Source organism: Pseudophryne corroboree, chromosome 1 (assembly GCF_028390025.1).
Source record: "Pseudophryne corroboree isolate aPseCor3 chromosome 1, aPseCor3.hap2, whole genome shotgun sequence".
NCBI classification, from domain to species: Eukaryota; Metazoa; Chordata; class Amphibia; order Anura; family Myobatrachidae; genus Pseudophryne; species Pseudophryne corroboree.
Window position 1 is genome coordinate 4410946 of NC_086444.1, and position 19603 is coordinate 4430548.

General features: G+C 47.8%; 1 protein-coding gene across 2 annotated transcripts in view; it reads right to left on the minus strand.

Annotated features, from left to right (window-relative positions):
• The window catches only part of ARHGEF39 (Rho guanine nucleotide exchange factor 39), a 478541-nt gene that overhangs the window by 168605 nt on the left and 290333 nt on the right, over window positions 1-19603 (minus strand). The window lies entirely within an intron of this gene.

Sequence of the window (19603 nt, forward strand, 5' to 3'; positions counted from 1 at the left end):
GTCAGGAACATTAGGGTCCCTAGTGACATTAATGTGTTCTTAATGTGTATGAAACATGTACTGAATGCCGATGTTGTGGATCTAATCGGGAAACATCATGGTCGACATAAGAAACAGTATTCGTGTCGATATCAGGGAGTAGTAACTGGGCAAAATAAAAATTTTGCGACCCCGAGGGGTCTGAGGGAAATATATTATTAATATTACGCCCTCCACAAAATTACTACGTCTGTGTTCGAGCCACAGATCTATGCAACCGTACCATATATATACACACATACAGGTATAGCTTTCTGAAATGCATCACATTATCATGTCAATTTTTACCCAGTCAGATTTGTTGGTGCCGACAGGGTCACCCACACACGTCTGTGTCTCCCATATAGTTTTCTCTTTGGAAAAGCATACATCTACTGACATGTTGAAACTTAATTACATGAACCAAGTACCATCAGGAGTCGGCGGTGCCGACAGAGACATTCCCATAGCCGTTTGTGGCAGAATACTCAACCTCAGATATGCCGACACACGTGTACCAAACACCCACCGACATTACACTGGCTATAAGTGATAGACCCCAGTACTTTCTGTCAGGGAACACAGAAGACGTTCACCAGCTCTTTTACACCACGCTCATTATATATTGTGCTTTATTTATAACATATATTGCACTAAACAACTGTGCCCCCCCCCCAATTTCACTGTGATCTGTTCAGCAGTGCTTTGGCAGGGCCAGCGTCTCTGGGGAAAAAATGGCGCTGGTTAGAGCTGTGAGGGCTAAGCCACGCCCCCTTAATGGCGCGCTTCAGCCCCACTATTTTCTATATATTTATACTGGCGGGGGTCTGTATTTAGTGCCCAGGCACTTAATATCTCTCTTGCCAGTCTCTATCTGAGGTATACATGTTGCCCAGGGCGCCCCCCCCCCTGCGCCCTGCACCCTTGTAGTGCCGCTTGTGTGTGGGAGCAATGGCGCGCAGCGTGGCCGCTGCGCGGTACCTCAGAAACACTAAAGTCTTCTGCCGTCACTGAAGTCTTCTGTTCTTCTTTTACTTACCCGGCTTCTGACTTCTGGCTCTGCAAGGGGGGTGACGGCGCGGCTCCGGGAACGAGCAGCTAGGCGTACCAAGTGATCAGACCCTCTGGAGCTAATGGTGTCCAGTAGCCTAAGAAGCAGAGCCTTTGAACTCACAGAAGTAGGTCTGACTTCTCTCCCCTCACTCCCACGATGCAGGGAGCCTGTAGCCAGCAGGTCTCCCTGAAAATAAAAACCTAACAAAGTCTTTTCCAAGAAACTCAGTAAAGCTCCCCTAGTGTGTGTCCAGTCACTCCTGGGCACAGAATCTAACTGAGGTCTGGAGGAGGGGCATAGAGGGAGGAGCCAGTTCACACCCATTCAAAGTCTTAAAGTGCCCATGTCTCCAGCGGATCCCGTCTATACCCCATGGTTCTTGAACCATACCCAACATCCTCTAGGACGTATGAAAAATAATATTCTTTATTTTACACAAAGGCTATCAGCCCTCCATCCACCGCCCAGGGATGGGGGTGGGGGGGGGGGGTGTGACAGCCTCGGGCTTCACCCCTGGTCCTTGGGTGCCTGGAGGGGGGGACCCCTTGATAGCTCACACAACAGGCAAACCGGCTAACATCCGGAAAAACTCAGCAACAGCTGAAACAGTAAAGAACGCAGAACTTACCTGGGAACCAGGCAGGACTGAACCAAATAACCACTGCAAGATAAAGAAGCGCTGGGCGGGGGCCCAGCATCCTCTACGAACATACGAGATAAGGATTTACCAGTAGGTAATTGAAATCCTATTTTCTCTTACGTTCTAGAGGATGCTGGGGTCCATATTAGTACCATGGGGATGTACCAAAGCTCCCAGAATGGGAGGGAGAGCGCGGAGGCTCCTGCAGAACTGCTTGACCAAACTTGAGGTCATCAGAGGCCAAAGTATCGAACTTGTAAAACTTAGCAAAAACGTGTTTGATCCAGACCAAGTAGCTGCTCGGCAACGCTGTAAAGCCGAGACACCCCGGGAGGCCGCCCAGGAAGAACCCACCTTACGAGTAGAGTGGGCCTTACCAGATTTTGGACACGGCAATCCTGCCGTAGAATATGCATGCTGGATGGTGAACCTGATACAGCGAGAAATCGACGGCTTAGAAGCAGGACACCCAATTTTCTTTTCAGGACAAACAGAGAGTCCGATTTTCTGTTACGAGCCATCCTCTTCACATAAATCTTCAAAGCCCTCACAACATCCAAGGCCTTTGAAGCAATTGAGGAGTCAGTAGCCACTGGCACCACAATAGGTTGGTTGATATGAAAAGCCGACACAACCTTAGGAAAGAACTGTGGACGAGTCCTGAGTTCCGCCCTATCTTCATGGAAGACCAGATAGGGACTTCTTCAGGACAAAGCCCCCAATTCCGACACACGTCGAGCAGAAGACAAGGCCAACAAAGTTACTGCCTTGCACGTGAGAAACTTGATTTCAGCCTCCTGTAGAGGCTCAAACCAATCCGATTGCGGGAACTGCAATACCACATCAAGATTCCAGGGTGCCGTTGGCGCCACAAAGGGAGGTTGAATATGCAGGACCCCTTTCAAAAAGGTCTGAACCTCAGGGAGGACAGCCAATTGTTTCTGGAAGAAAATGGCTAAGGCTGAGATCTGGACCTTGATGGAGCCCAATTGCAGGCCCATATCCACACCTGTTTGCAGGAAAAGGAGAAACCGTCCAAGTTGAAACTCCACCGCAGGAAATTTCTTGGATTCACACCAAGACACATTTTTTCCAAATTCGATGGTAATGTTTAGACGTTACCCCCTTCCTAGCCTGTATCAGGGTAGGGATAACCTCGCTCGGAATACCCTTCCGAGCTAAGATCTGGCGCTCAACCGCCATGCCGTCAAACGTAGCCGTGGTAAGTCTTGATAAGCGAACGGCTCCTGCAGTAGAAGATCCTCCTGAAGAGGAAGAGGCCTTGAATCTTCCAGCAGTAGATCCAGCAGATCTGCGTACCAAGCCCTCCTTGGCCAGTCAGGAGCAATGAGGATTGCCAGAACCTTTGTTCTTTTTACAAGTTGTAGAACTTTTGGAATTAGAGGAAGTGGAGGGAACACATACACTGACGTGAACACCCACCGTGTTACTAGTGGATCCACCGCCACTGACTGTGGGTCTCTCGACCTGGAACAGTACCTCTGCAGCTTCTTGTTGAGGCGGGAGGCCATCATGTCTATGTAAGGAACCCCCTACCAACCGGTTACCTCCTCGAACACCTCCGGGTGGAGGCCCCACTCTCCTGGATGGAGATCGTGTCTGCTGAGGAAGTCCGCTTCCCAGTTGTCTACTCCCGGAATGAAGATTGCGGACATCGCTACAGCGTGCATTTCTGCCCAGAGGAAGATTCTTGTCACCTCTAACATTGCAGCCGTGCTCTTCGTTCCGCCTTGTCGGTTTATGTAGGCCACTGTGGTCACGTTGTCCGACTGCACCTGAACAGCCCGATCCTGCAGAAGGTGTGCTGCTTGAAGAAGGCAGTTGTATACGGCTCTTAGCTCCAGGATGTTTATCGGAAGAAGGGATTCCTGACTTGACCACCTTCCTTGGAAGGTTTTTCCTTGAGCGACTGCTCCCCAACCTCTTAGGACTTGCATCCGTGGTTAGAAGGATCCAGTCCTGAACTCCGAACCTTCGGCCCTCCAGAAGGTGTATTCGTTGTAGCCACCAGAGGAGCGAAACCTGGTTTTCGGTGACAGACGCATTCTCTGGTGCATATGTAGGTGAGATCCCGACCACTGGTACAAGAGATCCAGCTGAAAGGATCGAGCATGAAACCTTCCATACTGCAGAGCCTCGTAGGAGGCAAACATCTTCCCCAGAAGGCGGATGCACTGAGGAACCGATACCCAGGCAGGCTTCAAGACATCCCGGACCACTGTTTGTATCACCAATGCTTTCTCCACAGGTAGAAACAGTCTGCACCTCCGTGTCGAGGATCATCCCCAGGAAATACAGCCTCCTTGTCGGCTCCAGATGAGACTTTGGAAGGTTCAGGATCAAACCTTGCTCCCTGAGCAAATGAGTCGTGAGAGCAATTGATCTTAACAACTTCTCCCTGGACGATGCCTTGATCAGCAGATCGTCCAGATATGGAATTATGTTCACCCCCTGCTTGCAGAGGAGAACAGTCATCTCTGCCATCACCATGGTGAAGACCCTCTGTGCCGTGGAGAGACCGAATGGCAGTGCCTGAAACTGATAGTGATCGTCTAACAGTGCAAACCTGAGATAAGCCTGAGGGACACCAAGAACTCCCCCTCCGTCAGTCCTGAGATAACCGCTCTCAGAGACTCCATTTTGAATTTGAAGTCCCTGAGATAAGGGTTCAAAAATTTCAAGTTCAGAATTGGCCTGACTGAACCAACCGGCTTCGGTACCACAAAAAGGTTTGAATAGTAACCCTTATTCAACTGATGAGGTGGAACTGGAACAATGACCTCGGACACTACCAATCTTCGGATAGCGTCCAGTAGAACAGCTCTGTCTACCGGCAAAGCCGCCAAGCCTGATTTGAAGAATCGGTGAGGTGGGAGAGTTTGAAACTCCGGCCTGTACACCCGGGACACAATATCCTGTATCCAGGGGTCCAGGCCGAACAACACCCAGATGTGGCTGAAATGCCGAAGTCTTGCTCCCACCTGAGCTACCTCCAGGCTGTGCGGTCCACCGTCATGCTGAGGGACTTTGAGGTACCAGAAGCAGGCTTCTGGTCCTGGGAACCTGCGGGAGCAGGCTTTTTGGATTTGGCACGACCACCTCTAAAGAAGGTGTGAGAGGGCTTGTTCTTTCTAGTCCTAGCGGACTGAAAGGACTGTGACGTGGGGAGAAAAGGAGACTTATCCGCGGTAGCCGTGGCAATCCACGCATCCAGCGTCTCCCCAAACAGAGCCTGACCTGTATAGGGTAGGCTCTCCACACTTTTCCTGGAATCCGCGTCCGCAGACCATTGGCGCAGCCAAAGACTCCTGCGAGCCGAGACGGACATGGAGGAGATCCCCGCAGCCATGGAACCCAGATCCTTCATGGATTCCACCAGAAACCCTGCAGAATCCTGTATGTTACGTAAAAATAAATCAACGTTACCTTTATCCATCGTAGTCAAGTCCTCCTGCAGAGTGATTGACCACTTTGCTATTGCTTTTGAAATTCATGCACAGGCCATAGTGGGCCGCAGTATCGCACCTGAAGCGGTGTATATGGATTTGAGCGTAGCATCCACCTTGCTATCCGCTGGGCCTTTCAACGCGGTAGATCCCGGGACAGGTAAGACCACAGCCTGGAAACAGATGCGTAAACTATAGGCGGGGACTCCCATTTTTTCCTATCGTCCTCCTTTAAGGGAAAAGCAGCCAGAACCCTATTAGGGATCTGGAATTTTTTTCTCCGGGTTTTCCCAGGCTTTTTCAAATATAGCATTTAATTCCTTAGATGCCGGGAAGGTGAGAGGAGCTTTCTTACTGTCTGTGAAAAAGGCCTCCTCAACCTGCTCAGGAGTAGTGTCAGAAATATGTAACACATCCCGCATGGCCTCAATCATTAACTGCACCCCCTTAGCAAGTGATGCCGTCCCCCTCGACACATCCCCATCACCGTCTGCTGTGTCAGAATCGGTATCCGTGTCATCCTGCGTAATTTGGGCAAGAGCAGGTTTGTGAGAATGTACCGCAGGGGGCCCCGAGGGAACAGGACCGGACCATACCGCCATAGGGGACTGCAATACCTGAGTTGCATGCTCAGTCCTTGCAACCCTTTCAGAAATCTGAGAAATAGCCCCCCTAAGAGAGGCTAACCACTCCGGTTCTCTAGCCGGGATCTGCGCTACAAGAGTGCAATCCTGATTACATGGGATGGGATCTTCCTGATAAGATATATCCTCTGCAGCATATGAGACAGAGTCTCTGGACATGGTTGTATGCACACCCCACATACACACAGGGTACAGGGCAGACAGAGTTTTCCCCCAAAAATGGCAGAGAGACACAGAGATTGGAGACAACCCACACACAGCGCTGACTGTGTCCCTTAATAGGCGACACAGTCCATACACAGCCTCCCCTCCCTTCTACAACCCCCTGGTACCGTACAGATAGCTGGAGTTGCTCTGGAGGGACTGCTCTTCTACTGGCAGCGTGTCTGCAGGCAGGAAAATGACGCTGAACGCTGCTGAGTCCGCTCTGAGAAACTCCGCCCCCTTAATGGCGCCGTCTTCCCGCTCTTCCAAGATTACACTGGCCTGAGGATTTTCTGCAGACTGAGATACGAGGACCCTGACAGGCTTTCTGGTCAGTGTAGGGTTAAGGCGCCGGCTCAGGGCGCCCCTCACAGCGCCGCACCATGTACCGCTGATCCCCCGGAGCGCAGTCAGTACTGTGCTCCCACCCTGTAGCCGCCATCTTCACATCGGCTCACCGCTTGCCAGGGAGCCAATTACTCACTCGCCACTCTTCAGCTCTGTAAGGGGTCGGCGGCATGCTGCCGGGGTGAGCGATCCCCTGCGGCGGGGAGTGATCTATCCGCTCTGGAGCTCAGTGTCCAGTCAGCGGAGACAGTGGCTCAGACCCCGCAGGGCGGACACTGCTCCCCCCTCAGTCCCTCGATGCAGGGAGGCTGTTGCCAGCAGTCTCCTGTAATATAATAAACTCTAAAATAAACTTTTACTAAATAAGTTCTGTAGAGCTCCCCTAGCTGTGACCGGCTCCTCCGGACACATTTTCTAAACGGAGTCTGGTAGGAGGGGCATAGAGGGAGGAGCCAGCCCACACTCTCAAACTCTTAAAGTGCCAATGGCTCCTGGTGGACCCGTCTATACCCCATGGTACTAATATGGAACCCAGTATCCTCTAGGACGTAAGAGAAATAGGTAAGTATTTTTCGGCTGTTTTTTTTTTTTTTTTACAGGATTCCAATTGGATTCTACGTTGACAAGGGGACCGATGGTCTCCGTGGGACACTAGGTAAGTATGTGTGAGTGTGTAAGTGTGCATGTATGTTAAAGTTTTACTTCCACGGTGTGTGCGCGTTCTGTTTTTATTTGGGTATATTTTTGTTGTAGAACGACAGGTACCAGTGGGCCAGTTATTTCCCCGCATGCTGGTACTTGTGGTTCTCCAAGTACCAGCAAGCGGGGGAGGCTTGCTGGAACTTGTAGTTCTACAACAAAAACAATATTCTATTTTTTTACACAAACAAAGGCCATCAGCCCCCCCCATACACCGCCCAGGGATGGGGTGGGGGGCAGCCCCGGGCTTCACCCCTGGCTCTTGGGTGCCTGGAGGGGGGAGACAACTTGTTTTAAGGGGTCCCCACTCCCCCAGGGTACCCCGACCAGGGATCACTAGTTTGGGGGGGGGGGGGGGGGGAATGCCACGGCGGCAGGGACCTACATAAATGTGTCCCCCGGCTGTGGCATTACCTCTATGGCTAGTGGAGCCCGGTGCTGGTTTTAAAAATACGGGGGACCAACAGAGCAATGGGAGTATACTGTAAGACATTCACCGACCAACAGAGCAATGGGGGTATACTGTAAGACATTCACCGACCAACAGAGCAATGGGAGTATACTGTAAGACATTCACCGACCAACAGACCAATGGGAGTACACTGTAAGACATTCACCGACCAACAGAGCAATGGGAGTATACTGTAAGACATTCACCGACCAACAGAGCAATGGGAGTATACTGTAAGACATTCACCGACCAACAGAGCAATGGGAGTATACTGTAAGACATTCACCGACCAACAGAGCAATGGGAGTATACTGTAAGACATTCACCAACCAACAGAGCAATGGGAGTATACTGTAAGACATTCACCGACCAACAGAGCAATGGGAGTATACTGTAAGACAGTCACCGACCAACAGAGCAATGGGAGTATACTGTAAGACATTCACCGACCAACAGAGCAATGGGAGTATACTGTAAGACATTCACCCACCAACAGAGCAATGGGAGTATACTGTAAGACATTCACCAACCAATGGGAGTATACTGTAAGACATTCTCCGACCAACAGAGCAATGGGAGTATACTGTAAGACATTCACCGACCAACAGAGCAATGGGAGTACACTGTAAGACATTCACCGACCAACAGAGCAATGGGAGTATACTGTAAGACATTCACCGACCAACAGAGCAATGGGGGTACACTGTAAGACATTCACCGACCAACAGAGCAATGGGAGTATACTGTAAGACGTTCACCAACCAACAGAGCAATGGGAGTATACTGTAAGACAGTCACCGACCAACAGAGCAATGGGAGTACACTGTAAGACATTCACCCACCAACAGAGCAATGGGAGTATACTGTAAGACATTCACCAACCAATGGGAGTATACTGTAAGACATTCTCCGACCAACAGAGCAATGGGAGTATACTGTAAGACGTTCACCGACCAACAGAGCAATGGGAGTATACTGTAAGACAGTCACCGACCAACAGAGCAATGGGAGTATACTGTAAGACATTCACCCACCAACAGAGCAATGGGGGTACACTGTAAGACATTCACCGACCAACAGAGCAATGGGAGTATACTGTAAGACGTTCACCGACCAACAGAGCAATGGGAGTATACTGTAAGACAGTCACCGACCAACAGAGCAATGGGAGTACACTGTAAGACATTCACCGACCAACAGAGCAATGGGAGTACACTGTAAGACAGTCACCGACCAACAGAGCAATGGGAGTATACTGTAAGACATTCACCGACCAACAGAGCAATGGGAGTATACTGTAAGACATTCACCAACCAATGGGAGTATACTGTAAGACATTCTCCGACCAACAGAGCAATGGGAGTATACTGTAAGACATTCACCGACCAACAGAGCAATGGGAGTATACTGTAAGACATTCACCGACCAACAGAGCAATGGGAGTATACTGTAAGACATTCACCGACCAACAGGAGTATACTGTAAGACATTCACCGACCAACAGAGCAATGGGAGTACACTGTAAGACATTCACCGACCAACAGAGCAATGGGAGTACACTGTAAGACATTCACCGACCAACAGAGCAATGGGAGTATACTGTAAGACATTCACCGACCAACAGAGCAATGGGAGTATACTGTAAGACATTCACCCACCAACAGAGCAATGGGAGTATACTGTAAGACATTCACCAACCAATGGGAGTATACTGTAAGACATTCTCCGACCAACAGAGCAATGGGAGTATACTGTAAGACATTCACCGACCAACAGAGCAATGGGAGTACACTGTAAGACATTCACCGACCAACAGAGCAATGGGAGTATACTGTAAGACATTCACCGACCAACAGAGCAATGGGGGTACACTGTAAGACATTCACCGACCAACAGAGCAATGGGAGTATACTGTAAGACGTTCACCGACCAACAGAGCAATGGGAGTATACTGTAAGACAGTCACCGACCAACAGAGCAATGGGAGTACACTGTAAGACATTCACCCACCAACAGAGCAATGGGAGTATACTGTAAGACATTCACCAACCAATGGGAGTATACTGTAAGACATTCTCCGACCAACAGAGCAATGGGAGTATACTGTAAGACGTTCACCGACCAACAGAGCAATGGGAGTATACTGTAAGACAGTCACCGACCAACAGAGCAATGGGAGTATACTGTAAGACATTCACCCACCAACAGAGCAATGGGAGTATACTGTAAGACATTCACCAACCAATGGGAGTATACTGTAAGACATTCTCCGACCAACAGAGCAATGGGAGTATACTGTAAGACAGTCACCGACCAACAGAGCAATGGGAGTACACTGTAAGACATTCACCGACCAACAGAGCAATGGGAGTATACTGTAAGACATTCACCGACCAACAGAGCAATGGGGGTACACTGTAAGACATTCACCGACCAACAGAGCAATGGGAGTATACTGTAAGACGTTCACCGACCAACAGAGCAATGGGAGTATACTGTAAGACAGTCACCGACCAACAGAGCAATGGGAGTACACTGTAAGACATTCACCGACCAACAGAGCAATGGGAGTACACTGTAAGACAGTCACCGACCAACAGAGCAATGGGAGTATACTGTAAGACATTCACCGACCAACAGAGCAATGGGAGTATACTGTAAGACATTCACCCACCAACAGAGCAATGGGAGTATACTGTAAGACATTCACCAACCAATGGGAGTATACTGTAAGACATTCTCCGACCAACAGAGCAATGGGAGTATACTGTAAGACATTCACCGACCAACAGAGCAATGGGAGTATACTGTAAGACATTCACCGACCAACAGGAGTATACTGTAAGACATTCACCGACCAACAGAGCAATGGGAGTACACTGTAAGACATTCACCGACCAACAGAGCAATGGGAGTACACTGTAAGACATTCACCGACCAACAGAGCAATGGGAGTATACTGTAAGACATTCACCGACAAACAGAGCAATGGGAGTATACTGTAAGACATTCACCGACCAACAGAGCAATGGGAGTATACTGTAAGACATTCACCGACCAACAGAGCAATGGGAGTATACTGTAAGACATTCACCGACCAACAGAGCAATGGGAGTATACTGTAAGACATTCACCGACCAACAGAGCAATGGGAGTACACTGTAAGACAGTCACCGACCAACAGAGCAATGGGAGTATACTGTAAGACATTCACCGACCAACAGAGCAATGGGAGTATACTGTAAGACATTCACCGACCAACAGAGCAATGGGAGTATACTGTAAGACATTCACCGACCAACAGACCAATGGGAGTATACTGTAAGACATTCACCGACCAACAGAGCAATGGGAGTATACTGTAAGACATTCACCGACCAACAGAGCAATGGGAGTACACTGTAAGACAGTCACCGACCAACAGAGCAATGGGAGTATACTGTAAGACATTCACCGACCAACGGAGCAATGGGAGTATACTGTAAGACATTCACCGACCAACAGGAGTATACTGTAAGACATTCACCGACCAACAGAGCAATGGGAGTACACTGTAAGACATTCACCGACCAACAGAGCAATGGGAGTACACTGTAAGACATTCACCGACCAACAGAGCAATGGGAGTATACTGTGGGACATTCACCGACCAACAGAGCAATGGGAGTATACTGTAAGACATTCACCGACCAACAGGAGTATACTGTAAGACATTCACCGACCAACAGAGCAATGGGAGTACACTGTAAGACATTCACCGACCAACAGAGCAATGGGAGTACACTTTAAGACATTCACCGACCAACAGAGCAATGGGAGTATACTGTAAGACATTCACCGACCAACAGAGCAATGGGGGTACACTGTAAGACATTCACCGACCAACAGAGCAATGGGAGTATACTGTAAGACGTTCACCGACCAACAGAGCAATGGGAGTATACTGTAAGACAGTCACCGACCAACAGAGCAATGGGAGTACACTGTAAGACATTCACCGACCAACAGAGCAATGGGAGTATACTGTAAGACGTTCACGACCAACAGAGCAATGGGAGTATACTGTAAGACATTCACCGACCAACAGAGCAAAGGGAGTACACTGTAAGACATTCACCGACCAACAGAGCAATGGGAGTATACTGTAAGACATTCACCGACCAACAGAGCAATGGGAGTACACTGTAAGACATTCACCAACCAATGGGAGTATACTGTAAGACATTCACCGACCAACAGAGCAATGGGAGTATACTGTAAGACATTCACCGACCAACAGAGCAATGGGAGTATACTGTAAGACATTCGCCAACCAATGGGAGTATACTGTAAGACATTCACCGACCAACAGAGCAATGGGAGTATACTGTAAGACATTCACCGACCAACAGAGCAATGGGAGTACACTGTAAGACATTCACCGACCAACAGAGCAATGGGAGTATACTGTAAGACATTCACCGACCAACAGAGCAATGGGAGTATACTGTAAGACATTCACCGACCAACAGAGCAATGGGAGTATACTGTAAGACATTCACCGACCAACAGACCAATGGGAGTATACTGTAAGACATTCACCGACCAACAGAGCAATGGGAGTATACTGTAAGACATTCACCGACCAACAGAGCAATGGGAGTATACTGTAAGACATTCTCCGACCAACAGAGCAATGGGAGTATACTGTAAGACATTCACCAACCAACAGAGCAATGGGAGTATACTGTAAGACATTCACCGACCAACAGAGCAATGGGAGTATACTGTAAGACATTCTCTGACCAACTGAGCAATGGGAGTACACTGTAAGACATTCACCGACCAACAGAGCAATGGGAGTATACTGTAAGACATTCACCGACCAACAGAGCAATGGGAGTATACTGTAAGACATTCACCGACCAACAGAGCAATGGGAGAATACTGTAAGACATTCACCGACCAATAGAGCAATGGGAGTATACTGTAAGACATTCACCGACCAACAGAGCAATGGGAGTATACTGTAAGACATTCACCGACCAACAGAGCAATGGGAGTATACTGTAAGACATTCACCGACCAACAGAGCAATGGGAGTACACTGTAAGACATTCTCTGACCAACTGAGCAATGGGAGTACACTGTAAGACATTCACCGACCAACAGAGCAATGGGAGTATACTGTAAGACATTCACCGACCAACAGAGCAATGGGAGTATACTGTAAGACATTCACCGACCAACAGAGCAATGGGAGAATACTGTAAGACATTCACCGACCAATAGAGCAATGGGAGTATACTGTAAGACATTCACCGACCAACAGAGCAATGGGAGTATACTGTAAGACATTCACCGACCAACAGAGCAATGGGAGTATACTGTAAGACGTTCACCGACCAACAGAGCAATGGGAGTATACTGTAAGACAGTCACCGACCAACAGAGCAATGGGAGTACACTGTAAGACATTCACCGACCAACAGAGCAATGGGAGTACACTGTAAGACATTCTCTGACCAACTGAGCAATGGGAGTACACTGTAAGACATTCACCGACCAACAGAGCAATGGGAGTACACTGTAAGACATTCACCGACCAACAGAGCAATGGGAGTATACTGTAAAACATTCACCGACCAACAGAGCAATGGGAGTTTACTGTAAGACATTCACCGACCAACAGAGCAATGGGAGTACACTGTAAGACATTCACCGACCAACAGAGCAATGGGAGTATACTGTAAGACATTCACCGACCAACAGAGCAATGGGAGTATACTGTAAGACATTCACCGACCAACAGAGCAATGGGAGTATACTGTAAGACGTTCACCGACCAACAGAGCAATGGGAGTATACTGTAAGACAGTCACCGACCAACAGAGCAATGGGAGTATACTGTAAGACATTCACCGACCAACAGAGCAATGGGAGTACACTGTAAGACATTCTCTGACCAACTGAGCAATGGGAGTACACTGTAAGACATTCACCGACCAACAGAGCAATGGGAGTACACTGTAAGACATTCACCGACCAACAGAGCAATGGGAGTATACTGTAAGACATTCACCGACCAACAGAGCAATGGGAGTATACTGTAAGACATTCACCGACCAACAGAGCAATGGGAGTATACTGTAAGACATTCACCGACCAACAGAGCAATGGGAGTATACTGTAAGACATTCACCGACCAACAGGAGTATACTGTAAGACATTCACCGACCAACAGAGCAATGGGAGTACACTGTAAGACATTCACCGACCAACAGAGCAATGGGAGTACACTGTAAGACATTCACCGACCAACAGAGCAATGGGAGTATACTGTAAGACATTCACCGACCAACAGAGCAATGGGAGTATACTGTAAGACATTCACCGACCAACAGAGCAATGGGAGTACACTGTAAGACATTCACCGACCAACAGAGCAATGGGAGTATACTGTAAGACATTCACCGACCAACAGAGCAATGGGAGTATACTGTAAGACATTCTCTGACCAACAGAGCAATCGGAGTATACTGTAAGACATTCACCGACCAACAGAGCAATGGGAGTATACTGTAAGACATTCACCGACCAACAGAGCAATGGGAGTATACTGTAAGACATTCACCGACCAACAGAGCAATGGGAGTATACTGTAAGACATTCACCGACCAACAGAGCAATGGGAGTATACTGTAAGACATTCACCGACCAACAGAGCAATGGGAGTACACTGTAAGACATTCACCGACCAACAGAGCAATGGGAGTATACTGTAAGACATTCTCTGACCAACAGAGCAATCGGAGTATACTGTAAGACATTCACCGACCAACAGAGCAATGGGAGTATACTGTAAGACATTCACCGACCAACAGAGCAATGGGAGTATACTGTAAGACATTCACCGACCAACAGAGCAATGGGAGTATACTGTAAGACATTCACCGACCAACAGAGCAATGGGAGTATACTGTAAGACATTCACCGACCAACAGGAGTATACTGTAAGACATTCACCGACCAACAGAGCAATGGGAGTACACTGTAAGACATTCACCGACCAACAGAGCAATGGGAGTACACTGTAAGACATTCACCGACCAACAGAGCAATGGGAGTATACTGTAAGACATTCACCGACCAACAGAGCAATGGGAGTATACTGTAAGACATTCACCGACCAACAGAGCAATGGGAGTACACTGTAAGACATTCACCAACCAATGGGAGTATACTGTAAGACATTCACCGACCAACAGAGCAATGGGAGTATACTGTAAGACATTCACCGACCAACAGAGCAATGGGAGTATACTGTAAGACATTCACCGACCAACAGAGCAAAGGGAGTACACTGTAAGACATTCACCAACCAATGGGAGTATACTGTAAGACATTCACCGACCAACAGAGCAATGGGAGTATACTGTAAGACATTCACCGACCAACAGAGCAATGGGAGTATACTGTAAGACGTTCACGACCAACAGAGCAATGGGAGTATACTGTAAGACATTCACCGACCAACAGAGCAAAGGGAGTATACTGTAAGACATTCACCGACCAACAGAGCAATGGGAGTATACTGTAAGACATTCACCGACCAACAGAGCAATGGGAGTACACTGTGAGACATTCACCGACCAACAGAGCAATGGGAGTATACTGTAAGACATTCACCGACCAACAGAGCAATGGGAGTACACTGTAAGACATTCACCAACCAATGGGAGTATACTGTAAGACATTCACCGACCAACAGAGCAATGGGAGTATACTGTAAGACATTCACCGACCAACAGAGCAATGGGAGTATACTGTAAGACATTCACCGACCAACAGACCAATGGGAGTATACTGTTAGACATTCACCGACCAACAGAGCAATGGGAGTATACTGTAAGACATTCACCGACCAACAGAGCAATGGGAGTATACTGTAAGACATTCACCGACCAACAGAGCAATGGGAGTATACTGTAAGACATTCACCGACCAACAGAGCAATGGGAGTATACTGTAAGACATTCACCGACCAACAGAGCAATGGGAGTATACTGTAAGACATTCACCGACCAACAGAGCAATGGGAGTATACTGTAAGACATTCACCGACCAATGGGAGTATACTGTAAGACATTCACCGACCAACAGAGCAATGGGAGTATACTGTAAGACATTCACCGACCAACAGAGCAATGGGAGTATACTGTAAGACATTCACCGACCAACAGAGCAATGGGAGTATACTGTAAGACGTTCACGACCAACAGAGCAATGGGAGTATACTGTAAGACATTCACCGACCAACAGAGCAAAGGGAGTACACTGTAAGACATTCACCGACCAACAGAGCAATGGGAGTATACTGTAAGACATTCACCGACCAACAGAGCAATGGGAGTACACTGTAAGACATTCACCGACCAACAGAGCAATGGGAGTATACTGTAAGACATTCACCGACCAACAGAGCAATGGGAGTATACTGTAAGACATTCACCGACCAACAGAGCAATGGGAGTATACTGTAAGACGTTCACGACCAACAGAGCAATGGGAGTATACTGTAAGACATTCACCGACCAACAGAGCAAAGGGAGTACACTGTAAGACATTCACCGACCAACAGAGCAATGGGAGTATACTGTAAGACATTCACCGACCAACAGAGCAATGGGAGTACACTGTGAGACATTCACCGACCAACAGAGCAATGGGAGTATACTGTAAGACATTCACCGACCAACAGAGCAATGGGAGTACACTGTAAGACATTCACCAACCAATGGGAGTATACTGTAAGACATTCACCGACCAACAGAGCAATGGGAGTATACTGTAAGACATTCACCGACCAACAGAGCAATGGGAGTATACTGTAAGACATTCACCGACCAACAGACCAATGGGAGTATACTGTTAGACATTCACCGACCAACAGAGCAATGGGAGTATACTGTAAGACATTCACCGACCAACAGAGCAATGGGAGTATACTGTAAGACATTCACCGACCAACAGAGCAATGGGAGTATACTGTAAGACATTCACCGACCAACAGAGCAATGGGAGGATACTGTAAGACATTCACCGACCAACAGAGCAACGGGAGTATACTGTAAGACATTCACCGACCAACAGAGCAATGGGAGTATACTGTAAGACATTCACCGACCAATGGGAGTATACTGTAAGATATTCACCGACCAACAGAGCAATGGGAGTATACTGTAAGACATTCACCGACCAACAGAGCAATGGGAGTATACTGTAAGACATTCACTGACCAACAGAGCAATGGGAGTATACTGTAAGACGTTCACGACCAACAGAGCAATGGGAGTATACTGTAAGACATTCACCGACCAACAGAGCAAAGGGAGTACACTGTAAGACATTCACCGACCAACAGAGCAATGGGAGTATACTGTAAGACATTCACCGACCAACAGAGCAATGGGAGTACACTGTAAGACATTCACCGACGAACAGAGCAATGGGAGTATACTGTAAGACATTCACCGACCAACAGAGCAATGGGAGTACACTGTAAGACAGTCACCGACCAACAGAGCAATGGGAGTATACTGTAAGACATTCACCGACCAACAGAGCAATGGGAGTATACTGTAAGACATTCACCGACCAACAGAGCAATGGGAGTATACTGTAAGACATTCACCGACCAACAGAGCAATGGGAGTATACTGTAAGACATTCACCGACCAACAGAGCAATGGGAGTATACTGTAAGACATTCACCGACCAACAGAGCAATGGGAGTATACTGTAAGACATTCACCGACCAACAGAGCAATGGGAGTATACTGTAAGACATTCACCGACCAACAGAGCAATGGGAGTACACTGTAAGACAGTCACCGACCAACAGAGCAATGGGAGTATACTGTAAGACATTCACCGACCAACAGAGCAATGGGAGTATACTGCAAGACATTCACCGACCAACAGAGCAATGGGAGTGCACTGTAAGACGTTCACCGACCAACAGAGCAATGGGAGTACACTGTAAGACGTTCACCGACCAACAGAGCAATGGGAGTATACTGTAAGACATTCACCGACCAACAGAGCAATGGGAGTATACTGTAAGACATTCACCGACCAACAGAGCAATGGGAGTACACTGTAAGACATTCACCGACCAACAGAGCAATGGGAGTACACTGTAAGACATTCACCGACCAACAGAGCAATGGGAGTATACTGTAAGACATTCACCGACCAACAGAGCAATGGGAGTATACTGCAAGACATTCACCGACCAACAGGAGTATACTGTAAGACATTCACCGACCAACAGAGCAATGGGAGTACACTGTAAGACATTCACCAACCAACAGAGCAATGGGAGTATACTGTAAGACATTCACCGACCAACAGAGCAATGGGAGTATACTGTAAGACATTCTCTGACCAACTGAGCAATGGGAGTACACTGTAAGACATTCACCGACCAACAGAGCAATGGGAGTACACTGTAAGACATTCACCGACCAACAGAGCAATGGGAGTATACTGTAAGACATTCTCTGACCAACTGAGCAATGGGAGTACACTGTAAGACATTCACCGACCAACAGAGCAATGGGAGTACACTGTAAGACATTCACCGACCAACAGAGCAATGGGAGTATACTGTAAGACATTCACCGACCAACAGAGCAATGGGAGTACACTGTGAGACATTCACCGACCAACAGAGCAATGGGAGTATACTGTAAGACATTCACCGACCAACAGAGCAATGGGAGTATACTGTAAGACATTCACCGACCAACAGAGCAATGGGAGTATACTGTAAGACATTCACCAACCAATGGGAGTATACTGTAAGACATTCACCGACCAACAGAGCAATGGGAGTATACTGTAAGACATTCACCGACCAACAGAGCAATGGGAGTATACTGTAAGACATTCACCGACCAACAGAGCAATGGGAGTATACTGTAAGACATTCACCGACCAACAGAGCAATGGGAGTATACTGTAAGACATTCACCGACCAACAGGAGTATACTGTAAGACATTCACCGACCAACAGAGCAATGGGAGTACACTGTAAGACATTCACCGACCAACAGAGCAATGGGAGTACACTGTAAGACATTCACCGACCAACAGAGCAATGGGAGTATACTGTAAGACATTCACCGACCAACAGAGCAATGGGAGTATACTGTAAGACATTCTCTGACCAACTGAGCAATGGGAGTACACTGTAAGACATTCACCGACCAACAGAGCAATGGGAGTACACTGTAAGACATTCACCGACCAACAGAGCAATGGGAGTATACTGTAAGACATTCACCGACCAACAGAGCAATGGGAGTATACTGTAAGACATTCACCGACCAACAGAGCAATGGGAGTATACTGTAAGACATTCACCGACCAACAGAGCAATGGGAGTACACTGTAAGACATTCACCGACCAACAGAGCAATGGGAGTATACTGTAAGACGTTCACGACCAACAGAGCAATGGGAGTATACTGTAAGACATTCACCGACCAACAGAGCAAAGGGAGTACACTGTAAGACATTCACCGACCAACAGAGCAATGGGAGTACACTGTAAGACATTCACCGACCAACAGAGCAATGGGAGTATACTGTAAGACATTCACCGACCAACAGAGCAATGGGAGTACACTGTAAGACATTCACCAACCAATGGGAGTATACTGTAAGACATTCACCGACCAACAGAGCAATGGGAGTATACTGTAAGACATTCACCGACCAACAGAGCAATGGGAGTATACTGTAAGACATTCACCGACCAACAGAGCAATGGGAGTATACTGTAAGACATTCACCGACCAACAGAGCAATGGGAGTATACTGTAAGACATTCACCGACCAACAGAGCAATGGGAGTATACTGTAAGACATTCACCGACCAACAGAGCAATGGGAGTATACTGTAAGACATTCACCGACCAACAGAGCAATGGGAGTATACTGTAAGACATTCACCGACCAACAGAGCAATGGGAGTATACTGTAAGACATTCACCGACCAACAGAGCAATGGGAGTATACTGTAAGACATTC